This window comes from Coregonus clupeaformis, chromosome 23, assembly GCF_020615455.1.
Source record: "Coregonus clupeaformis isolate EN_2021a chromosome 23, ASM2061545v1, whole genome shotgun sequence".
NCBI lineage: Eukaryota > Metazoa > Chordata > Actinopteri > Salmoniformes > Salmonidae > Coregonus > Coregonus clupeaformis.
The window spans coordinates 13361653-13377631 of NC_059214.1; positions in this window are offsets into that span (position 1 = coordinate 13361653).

Consider the following 15979-nt stretch of genomic DNA (forward strand, 5'->3'; position numbering starts at 1 on the left):
GGCAGCTTATGGTAGAGAAATTAACATTACATTCTCTGGCAACAGCTCTGGTGGACATTCCTGCAGTCAGCATGCCAATTGACAAAACTGCACATTTTAGAGTGGCTTTTTATTGTCCCCAGCACAAGGTGCACCTGTGTAATGATCATGCTGTTTAATCAGCTTCTTGGTATGCCACACCTGTCAGGTGGATGGATTATCTTGGCAAAGGAAAAAATATTTGCACAAAATTTAAGAGAAATAAGCGTTTTGTGCGTATGGAACATTTCTGGGATCTTTTATTTCAGCTCATGAAACATGTGACCAACACTTTTTTTTTCTTCTGGGGGATGGATCAGCTTAATATTGCAGATAGGTTGTATCTTCTATCAATGTAATTGTCTGCATCACTTCCAATCCCCCATGTTTTTTATATACACTGCTCAAAAAAATTGAGGGAACACTTAAACAACACAATGTAACTCCAAGTCAATCACACTTCTGTGAAATCAAACTGTCCACTTAGGAAGCGACACTGATTGACAATAAATGTCACATGCTGTTGTGCAAATGGAATAGACAACAGGTGGAAATTATAGGCAATTAGCAAGAGCAATAAAGGACTGGTTTTGCAAGTGGTGACCACAGACCACTTCTCAGTTCCTATGCTTTCTGGCTGATGTTTTGGTCACTTTTGAATGCTGGCGGTGCTTTCACTCTAGTGGTAGCATGAGACGGAGTCTACAACCCACACAAGTGGCTCAGGTAGTGCAGCTCATCCAGGATGGCACATCAATGCGAGCTGTGGCAAGAAGGTTTGCTGCGTCTGTCAGCGTAGTGTCCAGAGCATGGAGGCGCTACCAGGAGACAGGCCAGTACATCAGGAGACGTGGAGGAGGCCGTAGGAGGGCAACAACCCAGCAGCAGGACTGCTACCTCCGCCTTTGTGCAAGGAGGAGCAGGAGGAGCACTGCCAGAGCCCTGCAAAATGACCTCCAGCAGGCCACAAATGTGCATGTGTCTGCTCAAACGGTCAGAAACAGACTCCATGAGGGTGGTATGAGGGCCCGACGTCCACAGGTGGGGGTTGTGCTTACAGCCCAACACCGTGCAGGACGTTTGGCATTTGCCAGAGAACACCAAGATTGGCAAATTCGCCACTGGCGCCCTGTGCTCTTCACAGATGAAAGCAGGTTCACACTGAGCACATGTGACAGAGTCTGGAGACGCCCGTGGAGAACGTTCTGCTGCCTGCAACATCCTCCAGCATGACCGGTTTGGCGGTGGGTCAGTCATGGTGTGGGGTGGCATTTCTTTGGGGGGCCGCACAGCCCTCCATGTGCTCGCCAGAGGTAGCCTGACTGCCATTAGGTACCGAGATGAGATCCTCAGACCCCTTGTGAGACCATATGCTGGTGCGGTTGGCCCTGGGTTCCTCCTAATGCAAGACAATGCTAGACCTCATGTGGCTGGAGTGTGTCAGCAGTTCCTGCAAGAGGAAGGCATTGATGCTATGGACTGGCCCGCCGTTCCCCAGACCTGAATCCAATTGAGCACATCTGGGACATCATGTCTCGCTCCATCCACCAACGCCACGTTGCACCACAGACTGTCCAGGAGTTGGCGGATGCTTTAGTCCAGGTCTGGGAGGAGATCCCTCAGGAGACCATCCGCCACCTCATCAGGAGCATGCCCAGGCGTTGTAGGGAGGTCATACAGGCACGTGGAGGCCACACACACTACTGAGCCATTTTGACTTGTTTTAAGGACATTACATCAAAGTTGGATCAGCCTGTAGTGTGGTTTTCCACTTTAATTTTGAGGGTGACTCCAAATCCAGACCTCCATGGGTTGATGAATTTGATTTCCATTGATAATTTTTGTGTGATTTTGTTGTCAGCACACTCAACTATGTAAAGACAAAAAGTATTTAATAAGATTATTTCATTCATTCAGATCTAGGATGTGTAATTTTAGTGTTCCCTTTATTTTTTTGAGCAGTGTATATACTCCCCTTTATTACTTTTCAACCCCGCCATCCTTTCCCTACTTGGAGTAAATTAGTGAACAACAATGCCCAGGCCTCTACTTCCGGTCTATACTTACTATCTACACCTTATGGACACAGTTACTTTTACAATAATTATATATATATATATATATTTAATTTTTTTGCTCCTGAACAACTTCTACTCTCAACCTCTCCGATCATTTTCATGATGTCCATCCGGTTTGCTTCTATATGCCATATCTTTCTAACTGTGCTCTTTCCCAAAAGCTCCCAACATACGACCTATATACTTATTATGGACACAGTATGCTTACATTATTAGCTATCTTTGTTATTATTTGTTGTTATTTGTTATTAGTCCCATCCTTCAACTCTATTCAATACCTCCCATCTATCTCTTAACACCATCCATATAGGATTTCTATTTGCCATATATATTTCAACCGTACTGTGATGTTTTACAAAAGTTCTGAACCTTTCTATTCTCATTGCTTCTACAGATTGTGAATTAAAAAATAAACATTTTTGCTAAAAGTATTATTATATTATTGATCGATTGACTATGACTTTTCAGATCACCCAGTAATGCTATCTGCAAGGTTAGCTCCAGGTAAATATTGCAATCCTTTAGCCATTCCTGGACCTGTGTCCAAAAATAAGCTACAAATGGACAGAACCAAAAAAAAAGATCTAATGATTCTGTCTCTTCACAGCAAAATCTGCAGTGCTGGGAAGATTGTATCCCCCATATAAATAACATTCTATTGGTAGCAAGAATTGTATATAATAATTTAAATTGAAAGATTCTAATTTTTGAATCCGGTGTCGTTTTGCGTGTCAGTTCATAAACACTATGCCATGGGATCGGTACGTCAAAAATCTCTTCCCAACTATTTTGCAATCTATATGGGACGGCTGTCAATCCTTTGGTCCTTAAGTGAAAGTGATATACCTTTTTATTTATCACAGTTTTCCTTAACCAATTCTGTTCTTTAATGCAAGGCCGACAGACAAGTTCCTTACTTTCTTCGCCTTCCACTTTCCTCTTCCACTTTTGCGGTAAGGCTGCAATTATTTGGTTGTAATTTTGGGTAGAGCAGACATTTCCATATGTTTTTGTTAGCTGCATGTGCGACATAACTCCACCAGTCCTACCGATGATATCATTTACGAAGATTATACCTTTTTTAAACATTCTGTCAAAAAATAAAGGTTTTTTGTCAATTAGTATATTTGAATTTAACCACAATATTTGTTGCATTATTTGTTCTGTCGTTTCTGGAGGATTAAATTGAAATTGCAACCAACTTTCTATGGCTTGTTTTAGAAATAGTGATATTTGGGAGATGGTTTCCTTTTCAAATAACTGCAAATGAGTTGTTGTAATCTGAATAAAGGGAAAAAGGCCTTTCTTGAACATTGGGTGAGACAATTTTACTAATTTGCTTGAGAACCAGTTCGGATTTAAGTATAACTTTTGTATGACTGAAGCTTTTAGTGATAGGTCTAATGCTTTAATATTTAATAATTTCTGTCCTCCGAATTCATATTTATTATATAAATATGCCCTTTTAATTTTGTCTGGCTTGCCGTTCCAAATAAAATTGAATATTTTTTTCTCATATAACTTAAAATACTATTCGCTAGGCGTAGGCAAGACCATAAGCAAATAGGTAAACTGGGATAATACTAAAGAGTTAATCAGTGTGATTTTTCCACAAATTGACAGGTATTTTCCTTTCCATGGTAGTAAGATCTTATCTATTTTTGCTAACTTTCTATTAAAATGTATTGAAGTGAGATCATTTATTTCCTTTGGGATATGTATTCCGAGTATATCCACATCACCATCAGACCATTTTATTGGTAAACTACAGTGGGGAAAAAAGTATTTAGTCAGCCACCAATTGTGCAAGTTCTCCCACTTAAAAAGATGAGAGAGGCCTGTCATTTTCATCATAGGTACACGTCAACTATGACAGACAAAATGAGATTTTTTTTCTCCAGAAAATCACATTGTAGGATTTTTAATGAATTTATTTGCAAATTATGGTGGAAAATAAGTATTTGGTCAATAACAAAAGTTTCTCAATACTTTGTTATATACCCTTTGTTGGCAATGACACAGGTCAGAAAAACAGCCCCAAAGCATGGATGTTTCCACCCCCATGCCGTTCACAGTAGGTATGGTGTTCTTTGGATGCAACTCAGCATTCTTTGTCCTCCAAACACGACGAGTTGAGTTTTTACCAAAAAGTTATATTTTGGTTTCATCTGACCATATGACATTCTCCCAATCCTCTTCTGGATCATCCAAATGCACTCTAGCAAACTTCAGACGGGCCTGGACATGTACTGGCTTAAGCAGGGGGACACGTCTGGCACTGCAGGATTTGAGTCTCTGGCGGCATAGTGTGTTACTGATGGTAGGCCTTTTTACTTTGGTCCCATCTCTCTGCAGGTCATTCACTAGGTCCCCCTGTGTGGTTCTGGGATTTTTGCTCACCGTTCTTGTGATCATTTTGACCCCACAGGGTGAGATCTTGCGTGGAGCCCCAGATCGAGGGAGATTATCAGTGGTCTTGTATGTCTTCCATTTCCTAATAATTGCTCCCACAGTTGATTTCTTCAAACCAAGCTGTTTACCTATTGCAGATTCAGTCTTCCCAGCCTGGTGCAGGTCTACAATTTTGTTTCTGGTGTCCTTTGACAGCTCTTTGGTCTTGGCCATAGTGGAGTTTGGTGTGTGACTGTTTGAGATTGTGGACAGGTGTCTTTTATACTGATAACAAGTTCAAACAGGTGCCATTAATACAGGTAACGAGTGAAGGACAGAGGAGCCTCTTAAATAAGAAGTTACAGGTCTGTGAGAGCCAGAAATCTTGCTTGTTTGCAGGTGACCAAATACATATTTTCCACCATAATTTGCAAATAAATTCATTAAAAATCCTACAATGTGATTTTCTGGATTTTTTTTCCTCAATTTGTCTGTCATAGTTGACGTGTACTTATGTTGAAAATTACAGGCCTCTCTCATCTTTTTAAGTGGGAGAACTTGCAAAATTGGTGGCTGACTAAATACTTTTTTTCCCCACTGTACATGGTAATGTAACATTTTTATTTTTTTGTGATCCAATACGTAATATAGTACATTCGTCATAATTTGGTTGTAATCCAGAGCGGTTAGAAAATGTATCTAGATCCTCTATGAGGCTGTGGAGGGATTTTAGTTGTGGATTTAAAAGAAAACATGAATCATCAGCGTACAATGACACCTTTGTTTTTAAGCCCTGGATTTCTAATCCTCTGATATTATTATTGGATCTGATTTTAATAGCTAACATCTCGATGGCCACAATAAATAGATATGCCGATAGTGGACAACCTTGTTTCACTCCTCTTGACAGTTTAAAACTTTCTGAGAAATAGCCATTATTCACTATTTTACACCTAGGGTTACTATACATGATTTTGACCCATTTTATAAGAGATTCTCCAAAATTGAAATGCTCCAGGCATTTATATATAAACCCCCAGTCGAACTTTATCAAATGCCTTTTTGAAGTCTGCTATGAATAGCAGGCCTGGTTTCCCATATTTTCCATAGTGTTCTATTGTTTCCAATACTTGCCTTATATTATCTCCAATGTATCTTCCATGTAAAAAACCTGTCTGATTAGAATGAATAATATCCGACAATACATTTTTAATTCTATGCGCTATACATTTTGCTAGAATTTTTGCATCACAACACTGAAGTGTAAGGGGCCTCCAATTTTGTAAATGGACTGGATCTTTATATTTTCCACTTGTATCCTGTTTAAGTAATAATGAGATCAGACCTTCTTATTGAGTGTCAGATAATCTACCATTTACATAGGAGTGGTTAAAACATGCTAATAACGGTCCTCTTAGTATATCAAAAAAGGTTTGGTATACCTCGACTGGTATGCCATCCAACTCTGGAGTTTTCCCAGACTTAAAGTCTTTAATTGCATCCAGAAGTTCCTCCTCTGTAATTTCACCTTCACATGAGTCTTTCTGTGTGGCTGTTAATTTGACATTATCAATAGAAAAAAATCTCTACAATTAGCTTCAGTTAGAGGAGATGGAGGCGACTGAAAAGAAAACATATGCTTAAAGTACTTTGTTTCTTCCTTCAAAATATAATTTGGTGAATTATGGGTGACTCCGTCAATTGTATCCAGTTTCATTAAGTTCTTTTGGTAGCATTCCTATGTTGAAGATTAAAAAGAATTTTGTGCATTTTTCCCCCCATATTCCATCCAGTTTGCTTTATTTTTATAATATATTACACTTGATCTTTCTTGAATAAGTTTCTCAATTTCTTTTTGTTTTTTCTCTAATTTATTCTGAGCCTCTATGTTACAGTTTTTATTGCCATCTATCTGTTCTGTTAGACTTTCTATTTCCTTTCTTAGTATAAACTCTTTTGACCTAAATTGCTTTTGTTTTCGAGGTGAGTACTGAATTGCATGGCCTCTAAAGGCACATTTAAAGGTGTCCCATACAATAAGGGGATTCGCTGTACCTATGTTATGTTGGAAAAAGTCAGTTATAAATTCCTTTGTTCTAATTATAAATAAATTATCATCCAATAGGCTTTGATTAAATTTCCAATATCCTCGCCCACGTGGAAATTCAGTAAGAGTAATGTATATGCCTATTATATGATGGTCCGACCGCATTCTGTCCCCTATCAACACTTTTTTTTTTTACTTTTGGTGCCAACGAGAATGAGATAAGAAAGAAGTCAAGACGACTAGCTTGATTTTATTTTTAATTTTTTTATTTCACCTTTATTTAACCAGGTAAACCAGTTGAGAACAGGTTCTCATTTACAACTGCGACCTGGCCAAGATAAAGCAAAGCAGTGCAATAAAAACAACACAGAGTTACATATGGGGTAAAAAAACATAAAGTCAAAAATACAACAGAAAATATATATACAGTGTGTGCAAATGTAGCAAGTTATGGAGGTAAGGCAATAAATAGGCTATAGTGCAGAATAATTACAATAGTATTAACACTTGAATGCTAGATGTGCAAGAGATTATGTGCAAATAGAGATACTGGGGTGCAAAAGAGCAAAATAAATAACAATATACAGTGGGGAAAAAAAGTATTTAGTCAGCCACCAATTGTGCAAGTTCTCCCACTTAAAAAGATGAGAGAGGCCTGTCATTTTCATCATAGGTACACGTCAACTATGACAGACAAATTGAGAAAAAAAAATCCAGAAAATCACATTGTAGGATTGGTAATGAATTTATTTGCAAATTATGGTGGAAAATAAGTATTTGGTCACCTACAAACAATTAAGATTTCTGGCTCTCACAGACCTGTAACTTCTTCTTTAAGAGGCTCCTCTGTCCTCCACTCGTTACCTGTATTAATGGCACCTGTTTGAACTTGTTATCAGTATAAAAGACACCTGTCCACAACCTCAAACAGTCACACTCCAAACTCCACTATGGCCAAGACCAAAGAGCTGTCAAAGGACACCAGAAACAAAATTGTAGACCTGCACCAGGCTGGGAAGACTGAATCTGCAATAGGTAAGCAGCTTGGTTTGAAGAAATCAACAGTGGGAGCAATTATTAGGAAATGGAAGACATACAAGACCACTGATAATCTCCCTCGATCTGGGGCTCCACGCAAGATCTCACCCGTGGGGTCAAAATGATCACAAGTGAACGGTGAGCAAAAATCCCAGAACCACACGGGGGACCTAGTGAATGACCTGCAGAGAGCTGGGACCAAAGTAACAAAGCCTACCATCAGTAACACACTACGCCGCCAGGGACTCAAATCCTGCAGTGCAGACGTGTCCCCCTGCTTAAGCCAGTACATGTCCAGGCCTGTCTGAAGTTTGCTATAGTGCATTTGGATGATCCAGAAGAGGATTGGGAGAATGTCATATGGTCAGATGAAACCAAAATATAACTTTTTGGTAAAAACTCAACTCGTCGTGTTTGGAGGACAAAGAATGCTGAGTTGCATCCAAAGAACACCATACTAACTGTGAAGCATGGGGGTGGAAACATCATGCTTTGGGGCTATTTTTCTGCAAAGGGACCAGGACGACTGATCCGTGTAAAGGAAAGAATGAATGGGGCCATGTATCGTGAGATTTTGAGTGAAAACCTCCTTCCATCAGCAAGGGCATTGAAGATGAAACGTGGCTGGGTCTTTCAGCATGACAATGATCCCAAACACACCGCCGGCAACGAAGGAGTGGCTTCGTAAGAAGCATTTCAAGGTCCTGGAGTGGCCTAGCCAGTCTCCAGATCTCAACCCCATAGAAAATCTTTGGAGGGAGTTGAAAGTCTGTGTTGCCCAGCGCCAGCCCCAAAACATCACTGCTCTAGAGGAGATCTGCATGGAGGTATGGGCCAAGATACCAGCAACAGTGTGTGAAAACCTTGTGAAGACTTACAGAAAACGTTTGACCTGTGTCATTGCCAACAAAGGGTATATAACAAAGTATTGAGAAACTTTTGTTATTGACCAAATACTTATTTTCCACTATAATTTGCAAATAAATTCATTAAAAATCCTACAATGTGATTTTCTGGATTCTTTTTTCTCATTTTGTCTGTCATAGTTGACGTGTACCTATGATGAAAATTACAGGCCTCTCTCATCTTTGTAAGTGGGAGAACTTGCACAATTGGTGGCTGACTAAATACTTTTTTTCCCCACTGTAGGGATGAGGTAGTTGGGTGGGCTAATTTCAGATGGGCTGTGTACAGGTGCAGTGATCGGTAAGGTGCTCTGACAACTGATGCTTAAAGTTATTGAGGGAGATAAGAGTCTCCAGCTTCAGAGATTTTTGCAATTCGTTCCAGTCATTGGCAGCAGAGAACTGGAAGGAATGGCGGCCAAAGGAGGTGTTGGCTTTGGGAATGACCAGTGAGATATACCTGCTGGAGCGCAGACTACGGGTGGGTGCTGCTATGGTGACCAATGAGCTAAGATAAGGATTTGCCTAGCAGTGATTTATAGATGGCCTGGAGCCAGTGGGTTTGACGACTGAACATGTAGTGAGGACCAGCCAACAAGAGCGTACAGGTCACAGTGGTGGGTAGTGTATGGGGCTTTGGAGACAAAACGGATGGCACTGTGATAGACTACATCCAATTTGCTGAGTAGAGTGTTGGAGGCTATTTTGTAAATGACATCGCGAAAGTCAAGGATCGGTAGGATAGTCAGTTTTACGAGGGCATGTTTGGCAGCATGAGTGAAGGAGGCTTTGTTGCGAAATAGGAAGCCGATTCTAGATTTAACTTTGGATTGGAGATTCTTTATGTGAGTCTGGAAGTTGAGTTTACAGTCTAACCAGACACCTAGGTATTTGTAGTTGTCCACATACTCTAGGTCAGACCCGTCGAGAGTGGTGATTCTAGTCGGGTGGGCGGGTGCCAGCAGCGTTCGATTGAAAAGCATGCATTTAGTTTTACTAGTGTTTAAGAGCAGTTGGAGGCTACTGAAGGATTGTTGTATGGCATTGAAGCTCGTTTGGAGGTTTGTTAACACAGTGTCCAATGAAGGGCCAGATGTATACAAAATGGTGTCGTCTGCGTAGAGGTGGATCTGAGAGTCACCAGCAGCAAGAGCGACATCATTGATATACACGGAGAAAAGTGTCGGCCCAAGAATTGAACCCTGTGGCACCCCCATAGAGACTGCCATAGGTCCAGACAACAGGCCCTCCGATTTGACACACTGAACTCTATCTGAGAAGTAGTTGGTGAACCAGGCGAGGCAGTCATTTGAGAAACCAAGGCTATTTAGTCTGCCAATAAGAATGCGGTGGTTGACAGAGTCGAAAGCCTTGGCCAGGTCGATGAAGACGGCTGCACAGTACTGTCTATTATCAATCGCGGTTATAATATCGTTTATGACCTTGAGCGTGGCTGAAGTGCACCCGTGACCAGCTCGGAAACCGGATTGCATAGCGGAGAAGGTACGGTGGTATTCGAAATGGTCGGTGATCTGTTTGTTAACTTGGCTTTCAAATACTTTCGAAAGGCAGGGCAGGATGGATATAGGTCTGTAGCAGTTTGGATCTAGAGTGTCACCCCCCTTTGAAGAGGGGGATGACCGCGGCAGCTTTCCAATCTCTGGGGATCTCAGACGTTATGAAAGAGAGGTTGAACAGACTAGTAATAGGGGTAGCGACAATTTCGCGGCTAGTTTTTAGAAAGAAAGGGTCCAGATTGTCTAGCCCAGCTGATTTGTAGGGGTCCAGATTTTGCAGCGCTTTCAAAACATCAGCTGTCTGAATTTGTGTGAAGGAGAAGCGGGGGGGCATGGGCAAGTTGCAGCAGAGGGTGCAGAGTTGGTGGCCGGGTTAGTGGTAGCCAGATGGAAAGCATGGCCAGCTGTAGCAAAAAGCTTGTTGAAATTCTCGATTATTGTAGATTTATCGGTGGTGATAGTGTTTCCTAGCCTCAGTGCAGTGGGCAGCTGGGAGGAAGTGCTCTTATTCTCCATGGACTTTACAGTGTCCCAAAACTTTTTGGAGTTAGTGCTACAGGATGCAAATTTCTGTTTGAAAAAGTTAGCCTTTGCTTTCCTGACTGCTTGTGTATATTGGTTCCTAACTTCCCTGAAAAGTTGCATATCGCGGGGGCTATTTGATGCTAATGCTGTACGCCACAGGATGTTTTTGTGCTGGTCAAGGGCAGTCAAGTCTGAGGAGAACCAGGGGCTATATCGGTTCTTAGTTCTGTATTTTTTGAATGGGGCATGTTTATTTAAGATTGAGAGGAAATTACTTTTAAGGAACAACCAGGCATCCTCTACTGACGGAATGAGATCTATATCCATCCAGGATACCTGGGCCAGGTCAATTAGGAAGGCATGCTCGCTAAAGTGTTTTAGGGAGCGTTTGACAGTGATGAGGGGTGGTCGTTTGACCGCGGACCCGTTACGGACGCAGGCAATAAGGCAGTGATCGCTGAGATCCTGGTTGAAGACAGCTGAGGTGTATTTAGAGGGTATGTTAGTCAGGATGATATCTATGAGGGTACCCATGTTTACGGATTTAGGGTTGTACCTGGTAGGTTCGTTGATAATTTGCGTGAGGTTGAGGGCATCTAGCTTGGATTGTAGGATGGCTGGGGTATTAAGCATATCCCAATTTAGGGTCACCAAGCAGTACAAACTCTGAGGATAAATGGGGGGCAATCAATTCACATATGGTGTCCAGGGCACAGCTGGGGGCTGAGGGGGGTCTGTAGCAGCGACAACAGTGAGAGACTTATTTCTGGAAAGGTGGATTTTTAGAAGTAGAAGCTCAAACTGTTTGGGCACAGACCTGGATAGTATGATAGAGCTCTGCAGGCTATCTCTACAGTAGATTGCAACTCCACCCCCTTTGGCAGTTCTATCTAGATGGAAAATGTTATAGTTGGGGATGGAAATTTCAGAATTTTTGGTGGCCTTCCTGAGCCAGGATTCAGACACTGCTAGAACATCAGGGTTGGCAGAGTGTGCTAACGCAGTGAATAACTCAAACTTAGGAAGTAGACTTCTGATATTTATGTGCAAGAAACCAAGACTTTTGCGATTACAGAAGTCATCAAATGATAGCGCCTGGGGAGTAGGAGTGATACTGAGGGCTGCAGGGCCTGGGTTAGCCTCTACATCACCAGAGGAACAGAGGAGGACTAGAATAAGGATACGGCTAAAGGCTTTAAGGACTGCTCTTCTAGTGCGTTCGGTACATAGAATAAAGGGGGCAGATTTCCGGGTGTTATAGAAAAGATTCAGGGCATTATGTACAGACAAGGATATGGAAGGATATGAGTAAAGTGGAGGTAAACCTAAGCGTTGGGTAACAATGAAAGAGATAGCATCGCTGGAGGCATCAATTGAGTCGGTCTCCGCGTGTATAGGGGGAGGGGCAAAGGAGCTATCTAAGGCAGGTTTAGCTAGGCTGGGGGTCTACAGTGATATAGTAAAATTAGAAATAACCGAAACAACAATAAACTAACCATGTTTGGGCTGAGGCTAAACATAAACAGGATGTAGTACCGTAAAAAGGAACAGTCCAGCAGACATCAGCTGTATAGCTGAGTTATCATAAGGTCCGGTGGTAAACTAGTGAGTAAGAGGCCACGGCTAGCCTGTGCTAGCGGGCCGGGGCTAGCAGATGGATGGAATCTTCGTGGTTAACGTCGTAACCACATCAGACGATTTCGTCGGCAGACCAGTCGTGTAGGATCGGCGGGGCTCCGTGTCAACACTAGGTGGTCCCGTCCGGTTGACAGAGAGGTAGATAGCCGGGAGATGGGCCTAGCTCAGGATGATTAGCCAGACCACAGCGTCCGTTTTGTTGTAGCTAGCTGATAGCGATGAATCCGGAGTTAAAGGTCCAGTGATTCAGTGATTCCGGCGGAAAAACTGATATGTTCTGGGTCGATAACGCTGTGCAGACTGGCCGAATATCCGGTGATTAATGTCCAGTGATTAAAATTAATCCCGCAGAAAAAAATCCAATGTTCTGGGTGAAATACCGCTAGCTGAGGCTAATAGCAAGTAGCTAGTTAGCTGGCTAGCTGGCTAGCTAGTTTCAACTGGAGATTCTAGATTCTAGATAAAGGTAAGTCAATAATAGAATCCGTTCCACATTGAGTGAGGCGGGTTGCAGGAAAGTATATTTTGTAGAAGGATGAAAAGTCTGATATGGAAATATGTACGAAAAATACAGAAAAATAGGGTATTTACAGGCTATTTACAGACATACGATAAAAACACAACTGCACTACTACGCCATCTTGGATCAGTCTCCGCCATGTATATCTCACTAGATCAGTATATTTAAGCCTCCATATATCTACTAGTTCTAATGTATCCATGACATTCACAATTTCCTTAAGAGCATGAGAGTGATTGTTTGTGGTGTGATTTCCTTTATGGTCCATTGAGCTATTTAAAACATTATTATAATCCCCCACCATAATAATATTGTCTTGAATTGCTTGCAGGGTTGATAATTTATTATATATATTGTCAAAGAATTGTGGATCATCATTATTTGGTCCGTAAAGGTTAATGAGCCATATCTGTTTATGGTCCAATAACATATTTAAAATAATCCATCTACCTTGTGTATCTATTTGTACAATTTGCACATTCGGACGGATCGAAATTACTATTAATTAATATCATCACCCCTTTTGAATTTCTTTGCCCATGGGAGAAGTATATTCCCCCCATTATTTTTTCCACACTACTTCGTCTCAAATTGTTGAATGAGTTTCCTGTATACAATATATATTATATTCCTTCTGTTTGAGCCATGTAAATATTGTTCTTCTTTTGTTATTATCAGCTAAGCCATTACAATTATAACTGGCTATACTTATTTCACCATACACCATAATGAGATACAAGTTTCAAGTTTATTTATCATTATATATGTTTGTAAATTTACCAATAAAAAAATACCGTAATGATTGAGTGTCCATATAGCTGTACCGTGATATTTGCATTGCTACGGAGTAACCCTTCAATTGTTCTCCACTAATTCCCCCGCTAAAGCCCCTCCCCATCCCAAGTTGAGCCGTCATCCCAGTGATCAGCATCCCACCCACGTCCCTCCGGATCCCTAAGGCCCCGAGAGGCCAGGACCCATCCATCGAAAACAGCACACAGTGCCACCCACAAAACAGAAGCAGATGAACTGCCAAAAGCATTTCCAATGCTTTCACCTCTATATATATATAACTATTTTTTTTAAATTATGCATATCCTATTTTCCATCATTATCAATTAATATGCGTAATAATGTCGGCAGTTCACGCATAGGATTTTAACATATAACCCGGATTGCCATTGTATTACATTTAATTTATTGACAAGCAATTATTATCCTAGCAAATAATTCCCGCGGTGCTGCTCAAGTAGGTCTCTGACCGCATTTATTTCTCTGTTTAGGCTGCATACTCACAGCAGGTCCATAAAAGAGATGGGAACTTTTCTTTGGTGTATGGGTCGCTCAGGTGGGTGTCCAGGTTATAGGGTTAGGGATCTTTCCATCATGATAGAATAATAAAAAATTAGATTAGATGTATACTATATTTAAAAATGTATATCCCTCATCTACACAAAATTGAAAGCTCTCTCTCACTACCCCTGCTCATAGACCCCCGGTCGGCTCTGGGATATGCAACCATTTCCCCTCTCACTCACTTAACGCCGCACCTTTTCAAACACAAAAATGCACACCACATGGTTGACTGCGGAAGAAATGGGCAGAGCGTGCAAACGCACCCGCATCCACATCTGCCGCAAGGGGGAAAGGACGCCAGAGAGAACACAGGACCAACCACAACAACCATCCGCCAAAACAACAACCTCCCGCCAAAAAAAGCCATGTTCTAATTATTTGTATTTAAAGATGTATTATTCTGCTTGTTATGTCATTTTATCCTTTTATAAAATACTATACTTACTATAAATGTTATTTAATATTACAATCTATTACAACTATCATTGCTAGTATCGGGTGCTCCAATATTCGACTCCTCTATTACAACTTTTAGAATAGCCATGGAGTAGTCTTTGTGTCTCTGAACATTTGGTTGTCAATATATAATTTATCCACCACGAGTGCAACACGTTTCCCTTTTAATCTGTTTTCCTTGAAGATTGGATACAGAACTTTGCGCCTTTCTACAATCTCCCTCGGTAACTGATCATTCATGCCTATTTTCGTGCCAGCAAGTCTTTTTCCTAGGCTTTTCACCATAGCTTTATCTTTAAAAAAAAACAAATTTGGCAACGATTGGGCGCTCATATTTCTGTCCTCTTTTTCCGAAACGGTGTACATGTTCGAGTTGGATTTTATCGACAGCCTCGAGTGGGATTTGTAGCGCTGTATGCAGGAAGTCCTTCATAATATTCTCTGTTATTTCTCCCTCCTTTTCCTGAATACCCGTAAGTACTAGATTTTCTCTCATCGATCTAGTTTGGATGTCTAGTAATGCTTATCTCAGAAGGTTGTTCTCCTTTTTTAGTTCCCTAACGTCCGTTTCCATCTTAGAGACTGTCACTTTAAATGTTTTGGTTTCTTTCTCCATTACCAAAGCTTTTTCGTCACTCATTTGAAGACTCGCTTTCAACTCTTTTACATCTTTACTGACCAATTCTAGTATGCCCAATTTGTCATTTATCGTCTTCAACAGGTCGCTTTCCACACTTACCATACCCAGTGGTGAAAAACATATATCATCTGTATCAGTCGATGAGTCGCGTTTCCTTTTGGGGATCGGCTCTCCACGCTTATCTTCAGTCATGTTTGGGTGTTGCGTGTTGTAATATTTGTAGATATATTTCTCTAGCCTTATGATCTGTTTTGTGTTATTATCCAGATTGAATTATATTAACTGCGAATATATGAAATGCTAATATTTAGTCTAACTTACTGATTTTGAATATTATGTTTTTATCTTGAGGTGTTTTGTACCGCTTTCTATTCAATACGCCATCTTGTCTACGCGTGCCCCGCCCCTCTAGTCTAGTGCCTAAAACAGACAGGGTTGGCATAGATTATTGAAAACATGAAGTTGCACAATGAGCACTTGAGTTACAGTTCATATAAGGAAATCAGTCAATTGAAATAAATTCATTAGGCCCTAATCTATTGATTTCAAATGACTGGGCAGGGGTGCAGCCATGGGTGGGTCCCACCCACCCACCCACTTTGGAGCTAGGCCCAGCCAATCAGAATGAGTTTTTCCCCACAAAAGGGCTTTTTTACAGACAGAAATACTCCTGTTTCATCAGCTATCAGGGTGGTTGGTCTCAGACGATCCCGCAGGTGAAGAAGCCGGAAGTGGAGGTCCAGGGATGGTGTGGTTACACGTGGTCTGCAGTTGTGAGGCCGGTTGGATGTACTGCCAAATTCTCTAAAACAACGTTGGAGGCAGCTTATGGTAGAGAAATTAACATTAC